Source organism: Enhydra lutris, unplaced genomic scaffold (assembly GCF_002288905.1).
Source record: "Enhydra lutris kenyoni isolate GAN:26980312 unplaced genomic scaffold, ASM228890v2 scaffoldscaffold7, whole genome shotgun sequence".
NCBI classification, from domain to species: domain Eukaryota; kingdom Metazoa; phylum Chordata; class Mammalia; order Carnivora; family Mustelidae; genus Enhydra; species Enhydra lutris.
Genome location: NW_019154091.1, coordinates 31552050 through 31570819, shown reverse-complemented (window position 1 = coordinate 31570819; position 18770 = coordinate 31552050).

Here is an 18770-nt window from a genome sequence, read left to right as displayed (position 1 = left end):
CTGGACAAAATGACAAGGCGGAAAAATTCACCACAAAAAAAAGAATAAGAGGCAGTACCAAAGGCTAGGGACCTAATCAATACAGACATTGGTAATATGTCATATCTAGAGTTCAGAACGACGATTCTCAAGGTTCTAGCCGGGCTCGAAAAAGGCATGGAAGATATTAGAGAAACCCTCTCCGGAGAGATAAAAGCCCTTTCTGGAGAAATAAAAGAACTAAAATCTAACCAAGTTGAAATAAAAAAAGCTATTAATGAGGTGCAATCAAAAATGGAGGCTCTCACTGCTAGGATAAATGAGGCAGAAGAAAGAATTAGCGATATAGAAGACCAAATGACAGAGAATAAAGCAGCTGAGCAAAAGAGGGACAAACAGCTACTGGACCATGAGGGGAGAATTCAAGAGATAAGTGACACCATAAGACGAAACAACATTAGAATAATTGGGATTCCAGAAGAAGAGGAAACAGAGAGGGGAGCAGAAGGTATATTGGAGAGAATTTCCCCAATATGGCAAAGGGAACAAGCATCAAAATCCAGGAGGTTCAGAGAACCCCCCTCAAAATCAATAAGAATAGGTCCACACCCCGTCACCTAATAGTAAAATTTACAAGTCTTAGTGACAAAGAGAAGATCCTGAAAGCAGCCCGGGAAAAGAAGTCTGTAACGTACAATGGTAAAAATATTAGATTGGCAGCAGACTTATCCACAGAGACCTGGCAGGCCAGAAAGAGCTGGCATGATATATTCAGAGTACTAAACGAGAAAAACATGCAGCCAAGAATACTATATCCAGCTAGGCTATCATTGAAAATAGAAGGAGAGATTAAAAGCTTCCAGGACAAACAAAAACTGAAAGAATTTGCAAATACCAAACCAGCTCTACAGGAAATACTGAAAGGGGTCCTCTAAGCAAAGAGAGACCCTAAAAGTAGTAGCTCAGAAAGAAACAGAGACAATATACAATAACAGTCACCTTACAGGCAATACAATGGCACTAAATTCATATCTCTCAATACTTACCCTGAATGTTAATGGGCTAAATGCCCCAATCAAAAGACACAGGGTATCAGAATGGATAAAAAAACAAAACCCATCTATATGTTGCCTACAAGAAACTGATTTTAAACCCGAAGACACCTCCAGATTTAAAGTGAGGGGGTGGAAAAGAATTTACCATGCTAATGGACATCAGAAGAAAGCAGGAGTGGCAATCCTTATATCAGATCGATTAGATTTTAAGCCAAAGACTATAATAAGAGATGAGGAAGGACACTATATCATACTCAAAGGATCTGTCCAACAAGAAGATGTAACAATTTTAAATATATATGCCCCTAACATGGGAGCAGCCAACTATATAAACCAATTAATAACAAAATCAAAGAAACACATCGACAATAATACAATAATAGTAGGGGACTTTAACACTCCCCTCACTGAAATGGACAGATCATCCAAGCAAAAGATCAACAAGGAAATAAAGGCCTTAAATGACACACTGGACCAGATGGACATCACAGATATATTCAGAACATTTCATCCCAAAGCAACAGAATACACATTCTTCTCTAGTGCACATGGAACATTCTCCAGAATAGATCATATTCTCGGTCCTAAATCAGGTCTCAACCATTATCAAAAGATTGGAATCATTCCCTGCATATTTTCAGACCACAATGCTCTGAAGCTAGAACTCAATCACAAGAGGAAATTTGGAAAGAACCCAATTACATGGAGACTAAACAGCATCCTTCTAAAGAATGAATGGGTCAACCAGGAAATTAAAGAAGAGTTGAAAAAATTCATGGAAACAAATGATAATGAAAACACAACGGTTCAAAATCTGTGGGACACGACAAAGGCAGTCCTGAGAGGAAAATATATAGCGGTACAAGCCTTTCTCAAGAAACAAGAAAGGTCTCAGGTACACAACCTAACCCTACACCTAAAGGAGCTGGAGAAAGAACAAGAAAGAAACCCTAAACCCAGCAGGAGAAGAGAAATCATAAAGATCAGAGCAGAAATCAATGAAATAGAAACCAAAAAAACAACAGAACAAATCAATGAAACTAGGAGCTGGTTCTTTGAAAGAATTAATAAGATTGATAAACCCCTGGCCAGACTTCTCAAAAAGAAAAGAGAAAGGACCCAGATAAATAAAATCATGAATGAAAGAGGAGAGATCACAACAAACACCAAAGAAATACAGACAATTATCAGAACATACTATGAGCAACTCTACGCCAACAAATTTGACAATCTGGAAGAAATGGATGCATTCCTAGAGACATATAAACTACCACAACTGAACCAGGAAGAAATAGAAAGCCTAAACAGACCCATGACCAGTAAGGAGATTGAAACAGTCATCAAAAATCTCCAAACAAACAAAAGCCCAGGGCCAGATGGCTTCCCGGGGGAATTCTACCAAACATTTAAAGAAGAACTAATTCCTATTCTCCTGAAACTGTTCCAAAAAATAGAAATGGAAGGAAAACTTCCAAACTCATTTTATGAGGCCAGCATCACCTTGATCCCAAAACCAGACAAGGATCCCATCAAAAAAGAGAACTACAGGCCAATATCCTTGATGAACACAGATGCAAAAATTCTCACCAAAATACTAGCCAATAGGATTCAACGATACATTAAAAGGATTATTCACCACGACCAAGTGGGATTTATTCCAGGGCTGCAAGGTTGGTTCAACATCCACAAATCAATCAATGTGATACAACACATTAATAAAAGAAAGAACAAGAACCATATGATACTCTCCATAGATGCTGAAAAAGCATTTGACAAAGTACAGCATCCCTTCCTGATCAAAACTCTTCAAAGTGTAGGGATAGAGGGCACATACCTCAATATTATCAAAGCCATCTATGAAAAACCCACCGCAAATATCATTCTCAATGGAGAAAAACTGAAAGCTTTTCCGCTAAGGTCAGGAACACGGCAGGGATGTCCATTATCACCACTGCTATTCAACATAGTACTAGAAGTCCTAGCCTCAGCAATCAGACAACAAAAGGAAATTAAAGGCATCCAAATCGGCAAAGAAGAAGTCAAACTATCACTCTTCGCAGATGATATGATACTATATGTGGAAAACCCAAAAGACTCCACTCCAAAACTGCTAGAACTTGTACAGGAATTCAGTAAAGTGTCAGGATATAAAATCAATGCCCAGAAATCAGTTGCATTTCTCTACACCAACAACAAGACAGAAGAAAGAGAAATTAAGGAGTCCATCCCATTTACAATTGCACCCAAAACTATAAGATACGTAGGAATAAATCTAACCAAAGAGACTAAGAATCTATACACAGAAAACTATAAAGTACTCATGAAAGAAATTGAGGAAGACACAAAGAAATGGAAAAGTGTTCCATGCTCCTGGATTGGAAGAATAAATATTGTGAAAATGTCTATGCTACCTAAAGCAATCTACACATTTAATGCAATTCCTATCAAAGTACCATCCATTTTTTTCAAAGAAATGGAACAAATAATCCTAAAATTTATATGGAACCAGAAAAGACCTCGAATAGCCAAAGCAATATTGAAAAAGAAAGCCAAAGTTGGTGGCATCACAATTCCGGACTTCAAGCTCTATTACAAAGCTGTCATCATCAAGACAGCATGGTACTGGCACAAAAACAGACACATAGATCAATGGAACAGAATAGAGAGCCCAGAAATAGACCCTCAACTCTATGGTCAACTAATCTTTGACAAAGCAGGAAAGAATATCCAATGGAAAAAAGACAGCCTCTTCAACAAATAGTGTTGGGAAAATTGGACAGCCACATGCAGAAAAATGAAATTGGATCATTTCCTTACACCACACACGAAAATAGACTCAAAATAGATGAAGGATCTCAATGTGAGAAAGGAATCCATCAAAATCCTTGAGGAGAACATGGGCAGCAACCTCTTCGACCTCAGCCGCAGCAACATCTTCCTAGGAACATCGCCAAAGGCAAGGGAAGCAAGGGCAAAAATGAACTATTGGGATTTTATCAAGATCAAAAGCTTTTGCACAGCAAAGGAAACAGTTAACAAAACCAAAAGACAACTGACAGAATGGGAGAAGATATTTGCAAATGACATATCGGATAAAGGGCTAGTATCCAAAACCTATAAAGAACTTAGCAAACTTAACACCCAAAGAACAAATAATCCAATCAAGAAATGGGCAGAGGACATGAACAGACATTTCTGCAAAGAAGACATCCAGATGGCCAACAGACACATGAAAAAGTGCTCCATATCACTCGGCATCAGGGAAATACAAATCAAAACCACAATGAGATATCACCTCACACCAGTCAGAATGGCTAAAATTAACAAGTCAGGAAATGACAGATGCTGGCGAGGATGCGGAGAAAGGGGAACCCTCCTACACTGTTGGTGGGAATGCAAGCTGGTGCAACCACTCTGGAAAACAGCATGGAGGTTCCTCCAAATGCTGAAAATAGAACTACCCTATGACCCAGCAATTGCACTGGTGGGTATTTACCCTAAAGATAAAAACGTAGTGATCCGAAGGGGCACGTGCACCCGAATGTTTATAGCAGCAATGTCTACAATAGCCAAACTATGGAAAGAACCTAGATGTCCATCAACAGACGAATGGATAAAGAAGATGTGGTATATATACACAATGGAATACTATGCAGCCATCAAAAGAAATGAAATCTTGCCATTTGCGACGACGTGGATGGAACTAGAGGGTATCATGCTTAGCGAAATCAGTCAATCGGAGAAAGACAACTATCATATGATCTCCCTGATATGAGGGAGAGGAGATGCAACCTGGGGCGTTAAGGGGGTAGGAGAAGAGTAAATGAAACAAGATGGGAATGGGAGGGAGACAAACCATAAGTGACTCTTAATCTCACAAAACAAACTGAGGGTTAATGGGGGGAGGGGGGTTGGGGGGGTGGGATTATGGACATTGAGGAGGGTATGTGCTATGATGAGTGCTGTGAAGTGTGTAAACCTGGCGATTCACAGACCTGTACCCCTGGGGATAAAAATATATTATATGTTTATAAAAAATAAAATTAAAAAAAATGTTAATCAAGGGGCACCTGGGTGGCTCAGTGGGTTAAGCCTCTGCCTTCAGCTCAGGTCATGATCTCGGGGTTCTGGGATCGAGCCCCACATCAGGCTCTCTGCTCAGCAGGGGCCCTTCTTCCCCCTTTCTCTCTGCCTGCTTCTCTGCCTACTTGTGATCTCTGTCAAATAAATAAATAAAATCTTTTTTAAAAATGTTAATCAAATAATCAGATACACAGGTCTAGAAGTCAGGAAATGTTTTAGTTGGAATGGAGATAGTATGAGGGGAGCTCACAGGGTATGAAGTATATGGATGAAAACACCGATCAGGATGGGCTCACCTAGGAAGCATGTACAAAACAAGAAGACCGTTTACAGCCAAGCCTTGAGGAGCTCCGGCATACACTGGTGGAGGAAAATAATTCTGAGAAGGAAGAAAAAGACGTAGGAGGAAGCCAAGGATAAGAGTGGGAGAGGGGGTGGACAAATGGGACGGCACTGCGGAGAGGTGAACATAGATGTGTACAGAAAGATAACCACTGCGTTTGCTGGCCATCCGCTGTCAATATTAGTAAAGCTGTTTCCGTGGAGTGATGGTAGCAAACGCAGATCAGAGAGGGTCGAACCAGCGTGGGAGAGGACATGGAATCTTCGAGTACCGACAATTCGGTGGCTATCGCAGCACGCGATATTGAGTGCTTATGAGTGGGGGGCTTTTTGTGTGTGTCTAAGGCTTCGACCATAATGGTAATTTATTATAAGTAAAATTGTAAAGCACCAAATAACGCTGTGTACCCCTGCAAGTAGTGTACATGTTTCTTTCTGTAGCAGGGATGATCTTTTGTCCTGCAAAGGCATTTCCTTTTTTGCTTCTGAAGGTATTTTTGAAATATGGGTTGCTATTAATAAGATCAACAGTTACTTTTGCCAACTGCCAGCATACTTTGAAAAAAAAAAGTTTGCAAACCCACTAGGGGATGCTTAGTTGTGCATTTTCGGTTTCTATGGCTGCAAGATAACCCCGCCGAGAAAAAGACCAGTCTTAGGCCGGGAGCTAGTATGGCACGGTGGAATGGGTGAGCCTGGACTTTGGGATTATGGCTTCTGGTCCAGACTCTGCCATCCCGCGGATAGACTTTGGCTTTGGGCTATCTTGCTTGACTCTTGGTTCTTGTTTCTTCATCTACAAAATGAGGGCTTTGATCCAGGTGATTTCCAAGGGATTCTTTATCTCCCAAAACCCCTGGTTCTGCTTTTTCAGATTGAAATGATAATTTCTCCTTTGTTTATGTTGAGAACAGGTTTGATTAAATGAGAAAGATTTTGTTTGATCCTTTTAAGAAGTCTCCTTGTTCATGTGCTTTTTTTTTTTTTAGAAAGTATATGCAAAACATTAAATGTAATTTATGTTCATATTTGTTATGTTAGAGGACATACGATTTCATTTGATTTATCAAAATTGCTTCACACTTCATGGGGTGCCTGGGTGGCTCAGTGGGTTAAAGCCTCTGCCTTCGGCTCAGGTCATGATCCCAGGGTCCTAGGATCAAGCCCTGCTTCGGGCTATTTGCTGGGCAAGGAGTCTACTTCCCTTCCTCTCTCTCTGCCTGCTGCTCTGCCTACTTGTGATCTCTGTCTGTCAAATAAATAAAATCTTTTTTAAAAAAATTGCTTCACACTTCATAAGAAAGTCTTTGGGAGGTAAATTATTGCCAATTCACCAAATTATTTACAGAGGGATATTTTTTGATATGCTGTATCCAATTTGGAAAACACATCACCCAAACCATAGTAATTCACATTTTTCTATTTAATTAAAAAATCTCATAAATACTATGTATACCCCAAGAACAAGCCTGCTTATTTATTTAACCAGCCAGGATTATGCCTTCCTTTTTTTTTTTTTTTTCATCCCTTAAGGACTTCATTTTTTTAGAGCAGATATAGGTTCATATGCATTTCTAAATGTTTAATTTTTATTACCTGTAAACATTAATTTTTCTTTTTTTGTTTTGTTCTTTTGTTTTTTTCTGAGAGAGAGAACAAGGGCTGGGGAGGGACAGAGGAAGAGGGAGAGAGAGAATCTTAAGCAGGCTCCATTCCCAGCATGGAGCCCAAACATGGGGCTCAGTCCCATGACCCTGAGATCATGATCTGAATCAAAATCAAGAAGCAGACACGTTACTGACTGAGCCACTCAGGCGCCCAAAAGTATTTTTTCTTTTACAATCAAATGATCTGTACCAACCAAATGTTTTCATTTTCCTTTTCGTGTTTGTTCTTGCACACTCCCCATAGTCAGTTTCCTATTTTCTCAGTTCTCCTCTCAATTTAAAATTAGTGTTGGAGGTTTGGTATAGAAGAGTGATGGGGAAAGGTCTTACCAGGACATGGAGGGCTCAAAATAAATTAGTCTGTTGAGATTTGGGGTCTCCAAAATTGGGATTTACCATGGGAATGATCAGACTTGCCAGGTCTTTCCCTGCCTGGAGTTTAGAAGGAAGACTAACATCTTTGAACTAGAGTTCTTAAAGCATCATGGAGGGGCTCACTGACTATTTGCTAGAATCAGAATGTTTTATACAATTTAACAAAAAGTTACACAGCGGGGGAAAATGGGCAAAAACTTCTGTGGAAACACGGTTTCCTAACCAAACACCCATTCCTATTCTTTGCTTTTACTCTAGAGACTAGAAATGCTAACTTTTCTTTTCACCATATTGCCACATAGTTAGGGATAGTCGTGTAAGATCTTGCCAGTGAAACGTAATTGGAGGTCGCTGAGGATTTCTGGGGCATTTTTTGTTTTCCTGCTAAAAGGGGCAGATGTGGCCGGCATTGCCTTTTCCTGCCTTGAATGTAGCCATGGATGTCCAGACTTGTACTAATTGGTAGAGCAGAGGGGAAGAGAACCTGATTTGAAAGTGCTGAGCTGCTAAAACAAGGCCATCAGGTGCCTATTTCCAGGCTTCTAGTTCTAGATGAAAAGTAAATCCTTATTACATTAAGCCACTTTTAATTGCTACTTGCCGCTGAAGGAATACTAATGAGAATTTGAGGGTGAAAGGGGGCAGAAATGGAGGACTTGCTCTGTTAGACTTTGAAACCCAGGAAGCAACAAGTGAATGTAGCTGGTTAAGGACAAAACTAGAGTCGTTGCTAGGCTGACCCCAGCCATCTTTGCAGTCCATAGAACACGAAACACTGGGGGCCAGGGGGTTGGGAAAGAAGAAATTGTTTGGTGGACATGGAGACACAGAGATGGAGTCCACACCTAGAGCTATTGGTGCCTTGGGGGTGACTGAACCAGTTCTGACAGGAACAAACTTTCCAGTTAAGTGGGAGGTCGTCTGTCTGGCCCTCCACTGTCCCCTTTTTGCTCCTTGATTTTGATCATCCCGAATTACCTAATACTCCCCTTGCCCCAGCCCCAGCCTTACACTTTCTCAGTAACTACCTCATTCCCAGTGTTTCCCCCAGTTCTTCAGATTGAGTTGGTAGGTCAAGAAAGTACTATCACCAATGACTTAAAGGTCATGCCTCCATCTTGGTACTGGACATCAGTGTGAAGGTTCTATAGATAGTCTGTAAGAGGACCAAGGAAAACTTACTCTAGTAATCCTCCAAGACTTCCATAAAATCATAGGAGAATGGAGTTTCACTCGAGGGCCTCCCACTGCCCACACACATAGGACTGTGGATAATAGTGAAGCCTGTGTGCTGGGAGGAAATGAAGTGATTGTCATGGAAGACTCTTCAGCCAAACATCGGACGATTTATCTGAAATAAAGAATATCATGAGGAGTTCCAAAGCCTGGAGTCAAATAGTGTTCCTCACAGGGATGGCAAGCTTGCGGCTGGCTCTCTCTTACCTCTGGAAAGCTCAATACTGTTCTGAAACTCAGGGATTTTGTCAAGGAAACTATGGGCTACAACTTTTGTCCTTTCTTCCCCCGACACTACATGGTGTGGCCCCACGGAAGTATGACAAGGCCTGTCATCATGGGTTCTCAAATGTCATCATGTTTGTCTCCATTCTAACGCCAACCTTGGCCTCACCCTCTTTCCTGGTACGAAGGTCCAAGTGGAGGGGTCTAAATCTCCCCCACTCTAACGGGTCAGAGAAGTCAAAGGAAGTTAAGTTGCTCCTCGGGAACCTGCTAGACATGGAATTCACACAAAGAATGACCACTGCAGGATTTACAGGGGTCATGCAGCTGATAACAGTTCCCTGGACTAGTGCCACTTAAGGTATGGACCAGTGTCAGTCCATGAACAGTTTCTTACCTGTTCAAACAATGTAAGTACATAAGTTAAGAAGTAGTACTGAGAAATTTTATAGCACTTCAGTGTTACCATGAAGGACAGCCATTTGACTTTGTATGTTACATAGAATCACTCTTCAATGGATTAGAAGTAAAAAATTCATTTTCAAACAGTTGGAGGATTGCTTCTCCCCATCTGGAGAGAAAGTGCCAGAGTTTGGGCCACGAAGTGATTTGATTATGAGGAGCTTTGTGGTTCACTCAGACTGGCCTCTAAGTTACATGGCTTAAAACAGGTCTAATGTTAGGGCCTTTGAATTCTCAGACCTCTCCCGCCCACTAGAGCCGTGGAGTTTAGTGGGGGAACCAGAAGATTGGGGCAATAAGATTGGGGGTTCTTATATACAACTCTCTACTCTGATGGCCTACTCAGTGTCTCCAGCAGGAGGTCTAATAGATCTCTCAGACTGAACTGCTCTTCCCTGACCCCAAACCCCTTCATCCACAACATATTCTTAGCGTTTGCTCAGATGAAAGATCTTGAAGTTGTTATTGACATTTCTCTTTTCTTACCTTCTCACCCACCCTGGCAGGCTGCTTGGCTCTGCCTTCCAAACATCCAGAATCCAACCTCTTCATACCATCTCCACTGCTACTGTGATGGTCTCTTAAAGGATCTCCCCACTTTTACCCGAAGGGTTCACAGTTCACGGTGCAACAGCCAGCATTGGCCTGCCTGGTCAGGTCTCTGCTCCAAACCGGTAGTGGTGCCCCTATTGTACTCAAAGAGTCAAATCCTCCCAGCAGCCTCAGGCCTTACAGTGGGGGAGCTCCTCTCTCACCCTTGGCCGCCTCCTCTGCCCCCGCCACCAGGTCTTCATGCTGTGGCTTCACCCTCCAGCCATGCTCCCGCCTTGGGGGATTTGCTCAGGCTCCACGGGGAAAGCTCTTTCCGAATGGGCGTGTGGCTAACTCTCCCTCCATGCTAGACTTCCTTCAAAACCTCACATTTTCCAAGGGGCTTATCCTGATCTCATTACAGCAGCGAACTCACCCTCCCTCCCAGCACTCGGAAATCTCCCCGCCCCTGGTCTGCTTTTTCTGTGTTCCGTTGAGCCTGTATCTTTACATTGTACTGTCTCCAGGTGCTCAGATACTGTTTACTCTTGCCCCCTCCCGCCAGGGTGTGAGCTTCTCAGAGACAGGGACCTGTTTTATTGACTGCTGCAGATAGAGTCAGGCACTGAATAAATGCTTCGCCTTATAGCAGTTCTTACTCATTCTGGGAAGAAGCCACCCGAACCTCACTGTCGCCTTAGAGAAGGGAAAGCAGAGGGAGAGGAGGAGGAATAAGAGAGCTCTTGTTAAAATTCAGAGCCGAGGGGCGCCTGGGTGGCTTAGTGGGTTAAAGCCTCTGCCTTCGGCTCAGGTCATGATCTCAGGGTCCTGGGATCGAGCCCTGCATCGGGCTCTCTGCTCAGCGGGGAACCTGCTTCCTCCTCCCTCTCTCTCTGCCTCTCTGCCTGCCTCTCTGCCTACTTGTGATCTCTGTCAAATAAATAAATAAAATCTTTTAAAAAATAAATAAATAAATAAAATTCTCTCTGCCTCTCTGCCTGCCTCTCTGCCTACTTGTGATCTCTGTCAAATAAATAAATAAAATCTTTTAAAAAATAAATAAATAAATAAAATTCAGGGCTGAATTACCCCATAAAAACAGCAGGAGCTTCTCGTGCATTGCCCTCCTTGTCTCCCTATCTTTCATTCTGTCTTTCTTTCTCCCTTCCATTCTGGATGGGCCAGAAACAGAGGTGGCCCGTGAGGAATCTGAACCCATTGGCACAGAACCCATCTGCGAATAGATTTGCAGACTTCACGGAGGTGAAGCAGGGGCCATGGAGAAGTGGCTCAATCTGTCCATTCACTTTGAAAATGTACATGCGTGCTGGGAGCGCCTGGGTTTTTTTCATCAGGGCAGGAGTTTGGAAAAAGGCATCAGATCATTCAACAGAAAGTTGGAAAGCAGGAAAAAAAAGCAAAGACAAAGTTTAACAGAGAGAAAACACAAGATATGATAGAATAATTCCATTCAGATATATCCGTAATCATGACTGCATTAGTTACATTAAATTCACCTAGTTAAGCGCAAAGACTTCAGATAGATAAACAAAATCTAACTACAGTTGACCCTTGAACAACATAGGTTTGAACTACGTGGATCCACGTATACATGGGTTGTTTGTTGTTGTTGTTCTTTAAGATTATTTATTTGAGGGCGCCTGGGTGGCTCAGTGGTTTGGGCCGCTGCCTTCGGCTCGGGTCATGATCCCGGGGTCCTGGGATCGAGTCCCGCATCAGGCTCTCTGCTCAGCGGGGAGCCTGCTTCCCTTCCTGTCTCTCTGCCTGCCTCTCTGCCTACTTGTGATCTCTGTCTGTCAAATAAATAAATAAAATCTTTAAAAAAAAAAGATTATTTATTTGACAAAGAGTGAGCATAAGTTGGGGGAGGCAGCAGATAGAGAGGGAGAAGCAGGCTCCCCACTAAGCAAGGAGCCTGATGCGGGGCTCCATCCCAGGAACCCAGGAGCATGACGTGAGCCAAAGGCAGACACGTAACTGACTGAGCCACCCAGGCATCCCCTATATGTAGGGTTTTTTAAATTGTAGTTGACCTGCAATGTTAATACTAGTTTCAGGTGCGATTTAACAACCCTATCTATCAAACAATGCTCACCACAATTAGTCACCATACAATGTTATTGACTATATTCTCTATGCTGTATTTTCATTTCTATGACGTATTTATTTTATAACTGGATATCAGTACCTTTAATCCCCTTCACCTTTTTGCCCATCCCCAAACCCTCTTCCCTCTGGCAACCACCAGTTGTCTGCATTTACGGATCTGTTTTTGAGGTTTTTGTTTTTTCGATCCCACATGTAAGTGAAGTCATACGGTATTTTTCTTTCTCTGGCTGACTTACCTCACTTAGCACATTTTCCTCTAGGTTCATCCATGTTGTCCCAAATGGCAAAAATCTCGTTCGTTTTATGGCTGAGTATTATTCCGGGGTGTGTGTGTGTGTGTGTGTGTGTGTGTGTGTGTGTGTGTATACACCACATATCTTTATCCATTCATCTATTGATGGGCACTTAGGTTGCTTCTAGATCTTGGCAATTGTAAATAATGCTGCGGTGAACAGTATATATCTTTTTTATATATGCAGATTTTTTTAAGTAAATATATTGGAAAATTTTTGGAGATTTGTGACAATTTGAAAAAACTTGTAGATGAACAGCAGAGCCTAGAAATACCAAAAAAATTAAGAAAAGGTTAGTGTATTATTGTAAGAATACAGTATATAATATGTAGAATGTATAAAATATGTGTTAATCAACTATGTTATCAATAAGGTTTCTGGTCAGTAGGAGGCCGTTAGTAGTTAAGTTTTGGGGGAGTCAAAAGTTACTTGTGGAATTTTGGCTGGATGGGGAGTCAGCACCCCTAACCCTGTGTTGTTCAAGGGTCAACTGTATGTATTTTTTGTAAGAGACTTTCCTAAAGGGGCGCCTGGGTGGCTCAGTTGGTTAAGCATCTGCCTTTGGCTTAAGTCATGATCCCAGGGTCCTGGGATCGAGTCACGCACTTGGCTCCTTTCTCAGTGAGAAACCTGCTTCTCCCTCTGCCTGCTGCTCCCTCTGCTTCTGGTCTCTCTCTGACAAATAAATAAGTAAAATCTTTTAAAAAGAGAGAGAGAAATGGAGAGAGAGAGAGAGAGAGAGAAGAGAGACTTTTCTAAAAAGAGAAAGAAGGAAAAAGCAATCCAGGTTGGTAATAGCATATTAGACAAATTAGAATTTAAGGCAAAAAAAAAAAGTATTAACAGGATCAAGGAAAGCTTTTTTTTTTTTTTTTAGATTTTATTTATTTATTTGACAGAGATCACAAGTAGGCAGAGAGGCAGGCAGAGAGAGAGGAAGGGAAGCAGGCTCCCTGCTGAGCAGAGAGCCCGATGTGGGCTCGATCCCAGAACTCTGAGATCATGACCTGAGCTGAAGGCAGAGGCTTTAACCCACTGAGCCACCCAGGCGGCCAAGGAAAGCTTTTTTAAAAAGGAAATCCACTAAGACCACAAACAATTATGAACAACATAACAAACATCATAAAATTAAAAGGAAAATTGAAAAATTTTACACAGCTCTATCAGAAATGATGGAACAAATAGCCTGAAAGTTAGCCAGCTTGTGTAACAGGGCTAGGAGGGCCCTGCGCTCAGCCAGCACAGAACACACATTCTTTCCAAGTACTCGAGAAACATTTCCACCAGTGAGGATTAACATAATACTATAAAAAAGACACTTTTGTTTTCCGTACATTTACTCAAACAATAAAAATGCTGTATTTAAACCATATTTTATTGCTTTAAAATACTGCTGAGAATTTAGTAGAATATCGAACCATTAGATTTCAAGATATTATTGGACCAGGTGATCTTGTGTCTTCCGGGAGGCTTTGGACGGCACTCCAGGTGGAATGAGAAGGAGAAGGGCCACACTCTTTATCCAAGATGTGGGCCTGGAGCCAGAAAGGATGTAAGTAAGCATCATATGAGAAGCAGAACAGCTCAGGAGCAGGGAACCGATGAAGCTGTTTGCAGAACTTCTCAGTGAAGTTAAAAGAATAGCAAAAAAGAAATGTGATTAATAAGTAAATATGAGCTGCCACTAAGCAGAAAGGGAGTGAGCAAGAGAGACATTTTGGGCCATTCCTTTGGCCCGTTTTCTACTTTTTTTTTTTTTTTTTAAGGTTTACTTATTTTTTAAGTCATCTCTACACCCAGTGTGGGGTTTGAACTCAAGACCCTGAGATCAAGAGTTACATGTTCTGGCTAAGCCAGTCAGGCGCCCCTAGTTTCTAGCACTTCTAATATTATTCCTAATGCAGGACATTTGGGCTATCCTAGATTGGTTACTCAAATTTACATTAGTCCTACGTTTGGTTTTAAAATCTCAAGGCATAATTTCTAAAGTCACGCATTTGGTTAAAAACTTAAAATCTTCTTTCTGCTTTTCTGAGACCTTTGCTTCTTTTTGGGTTGGAGAACTTTTTCCGTCAGACCTAAGATTGAAGGAATGCAGTTTGCTGCCCTCAGCCTGTGAAAAGGAGGCTTGTCTTCTCCAGTATGTATGCCTCAGAGCCCTGGTGCGGAGGGACCAGACCCAGACTCCAGGCCAACCCGGAATGAATGCACAGTCAGGACACAGAGGGGAGAAAGCAGGGACGACTTGTTTAAACTGTGGTTATGGCAAAAATCTTTGGGGGAAGAAAAATTCAGGAGGAGTTTAAGAGCGTCATTTTAAAAGTATAAGATTTGTGATCGCAGCATGAACTTAAGTGACTTTGGCAATGAACAAGGGGTATGGCACAAGGGTGAAAAGTTAATCATCATTCTCCTTGTAAATCAGACGGAATTTGTAATCAGGGTATCCGCGACGGCCGCTTCCCAGTTAACTGTAAATGTGCTCGTGCTGGAACTTCTCTGGATGAGCAAGGCTCCTCTATAAAAGGAGAAAAGCAACTTCCTTAAAGCATCCGTGGATGCCGAATCTCCTTCTGCTGAAAAAAACCTGTCAGGGTCACAGTTATAGAAGATTGTTTCTCCGTTTTGGCTCAGAGCCGATAACCCCTCTCTCTGCTTTGCTAATAATAAACAACAGTGGTTTGCAGAGAGGTTACTATACTGAATGCGTTTCCTAAAGGGTTTCCTTTTCACTTCTCTTTCTCCTCCCAGCCCCTCGCTTCAAGGACGAAGCAAATCTCCATCCTGCCCTCCACGATTTATTCTCTCTGATGCTTCCTGAGAGCGGAAAACGTGTCTGTTGCCAGTGGGTAACACTGTGCAGGTAACACAGTGGGTCAAACAGTGCTGGTCCCCTATTAGATGCGATCAGCCCTAAGCAGTGAGCCCTCAAAACCACGTCTTCAGTTTGTGCTCCCATCCACAGTCCATCACTGCTCTTTCAAGAATCAGTGGTGTCCCAGGACAACTGTGGTTTACTGCGGCTCACAGCTTGCTGGGGGGCGAGCTCTTGCTGGAGGTCCCTGCCGGCATGTGTCAGTGCCTGCCCCAGTGCTCTCTGTACTTTGTATGACCCAGGCTCCTGAAAAGTCCTGTGCTCAAGGGTCAGGCCTAATGAAAGGGACCCTTGTGATGGCTCCTTCGAGGACACTGTTAAGCGACACCTAAGTGAAACCGACTTTTGTTGTTTCGCGTGAGGGCGCAGTGGTGAGGGATAAGGTGGTACGGCTGGTACGGCTGGTACGGTTGGTGCCAAGGCCTTGAGTCATGCCAAGTGCCAGTAGTCTCGCCCATCCTTGTCTTCGCACCATCAGTGCAAGAGTCCACACGTGTCAGTGCAAAGCGAAACCAGTCTTAGTATGAAGAGTTTTGACCTCACAAGACCCTTGCAAGAGGTTCATGCGAAGCTTCGTGAATCACAGCCCTAGGCTTTCAGGCTGTCTTGGCTGCTGCCCCTAGGGAGCAGCAGTTCCAGGGACAAAAGACAAACAAGGAGGAGAGAAGTAAACAAGGTGATTTCAGAACGTGATTGATTCCATGATAAGAATAAACACAGGGAATGGCCGAGACAGTAGCCAAGGATGGAGGACGGGCCGCGTTAGAAAAGGCCTCTCTGAAGAGATGACCTCTGACCCAAGAACTCAAGGGTTGAAGGGGGTCTGCCATGCCCAAGACTGGGGAATAGGTTTCTGGAAAGGTGATATAGCAAGGGCCCCAAATCCCAAGGCAGGAAATAGCTTGGCATTTAAGAAAGAAAGTCCCCTGGGTGCAGTCAGTTAAGCGTTGGACTCATGGTTTTGCCTCAGGTCATGATCTCAGAGTCCTGAGATGAAGTGTTGGACTCATGGTTTTGCCTCGGGTCATGATCTCAGAGTCCTGAGATGAAGCCCGGTGTTGGGCTCAGAGCTCAGTGGGGAGTCTGCTCAAGTTCCTCTTTCCCTCCCTGTGCTTCTGCGCTCTCTCTCTCTCTCAAATAAATAAATCTTAAAGCAACAACAAAAAGACAAAACAAGAAAGAGAGTAGTCAGTTCTGGATAACAGGAGTAATTTTTAGGACTCCTTCAAGGGGGATTCTATATTCTTACCATTAAAAATTGTAACAGTATATGCACTAACTTGTTTAATCCTTCTTACAATCTTGTTATCCCCATTTTGCAGATGAGCAAACTGAGGCATGCTGAGAGTAGGAAAATGGTGGCAGAGCTAGAACACCAGGAGTTTTGGCCACAGGAACTCTATTCTTTAGAGCCTCTTTTTGAGGAAACAATCACTCAATATTTAAAAACTTCCTTGTTAGTGCATTAAAAGCCTTTCTTTTTCTTCCTTCGCTCAGTGGAGAGGAGTTTCTCTAAACAATTCCGCTGAAAAGTTTCTCTCTCATCTTGAACAGTCACACATGCATTGAGTCTTTATGAAGCTTTTGTCTTATTCTAAATGAGACATAAAGAGCCATGAGCTGTGAAGCCAATAATCCAGTCCATGACAGGTTCTCTTTCTCTGCGACACAGGTTGGTCAAACCTAATTCAGAAAACCACGGAGCAAATCTGGCTTTCTGAATTAGGTTTGCAACTTCACCCAATGCCTGTGGATTGGAGCCAGGGGATGTGGGGGATGGGGGGTGATGGCCTGAGAAGAAGCAAGCAGAGAAGATTTCACAAAGAAGATTAAAGAGATGCTGCTGGGTCAGCACAAACATCTCAAGAATGTGACATGGGTGGTCTCGCTGCCCTCCTTTGAGGAAAAGGCTGTGCTTTCCTACCCGCAGAGTCTCTGTCACCTGGATTGCAACAGAACCACACTCCTTACCGAGAGACCAACCCCAGTCCACCAGGCTCTTGCTGTCTACACCTAAGCCCTAATAGTAGACTCTGGCTTCTGTTCACCAAGGATCCTGCTGTAAGCTTCATAAGGGCAGAGTCTTGTCTGTTTCCGCTCATCTTTGGACTCCAACACTGGTAAGATTCCTGGCACACTGTGTGTCTTCAGCAATGATCTGTTGAATGATTGAATTACATGAGAGGTTTAATTGGATGTGTGGAAACAGACACATGAATGTAGTGAAAAAAGTCATTCACTTGGTCTTTTCTTTATGGTTCCACAAATACATATTGAGCACTGATTATGGCAGACATGTTGTTACATGTTAGGAACACAAAACCTCTGGCAAAGCTGTCTCACCAAGGGGACTTTCCCAAAGAGGCAGTTGCAGAGAAATAGTCCTCTATTCCATTGGTAGCATGAGTTAAGAGTCTTCTGCATGCAGTACTCTGTACTAACCCAGAAAAATGGAAATAAAGGGAGGACATTCCGAGACATTCATCTCAGAGCCTTCAATCTAAAGGCCAGAGAACATGACCATATGCAAAATACTGAAATGTTATGCAATGACACATATAGGAGCAAGAATTTTCTTGTTAATATATCCCCTGTTATACCAAAACACTGCAGCCTTATGAGTAATTGAGTGATTATTACTCATGGTTTCTCCATTAGAGTTTCCGTCTGGCTGCAAAGGGGACCCCACCCTCTGCTTGCGGAACTCCCCTTCATGCAGATCTCAGTCTGTATCCACTTCTTTGCCCAGATGCCCCTGTTAGTCTCTCTTTTAAGGACCCAGTTCTCAGGGGCGCCTGGGTGGCTCAGTGGGTTAAAGCCTCTGCCTTCGGCTCAGGTCATGATTCTAGGGTTCTGCCTCTCTGCCTGCTTGTGATCTGTCAAATAAATAAATAAAATCTTAAAAGAAAAGAAAAGAAAAAAAGAACGCAGTTCTCTTCCTTCTACAGCTTCATCCCAATTTGCAATTAGATATTTATTTATTTATAATCTTTTTTACGGGACTGCAAGCTCCAAAAACACAAGAACTTCTTATTTTTAAGATTTTTTTATTTTTTTAATACTTCATTTATTAATTTAGAGAGAGTGAGCGAAAGCAAGAGCAAGGAGAGGGGCAGAGAAACCGGGAGAGGGAGAAGCAGACACTCCACTGAGTGAGGAGCCCAACATGGGGCTGCATGCCAGGACCCTGGGATCCTGACCTGAGCCGAAGGCAGATGCTTGACCGACTGATCCTCAGGACTTTGTATTTTCATCGGGCGATCTTTCAAATGCCTTGCATTGTGCCAATACATATTTGTCAAATGTATGAATTAAGGATCACAGCCAGGGGTGCGTGGGTGGCTCAGTCGTTGAGGGTCTGCCTTCAGCTCAGGTCAAGATCCCAGAATCCTGGGATGGGCCTGCATCAGGCTCGCTGCTCAGCAGGAGGCCTGCTTCTCCTTCTCCCACTCCCCTGCTTGTGCTGTGTCTCTGTCAAATAGATAAAATCTTTAAAAAAAAAAAAAAAGGATCGCAG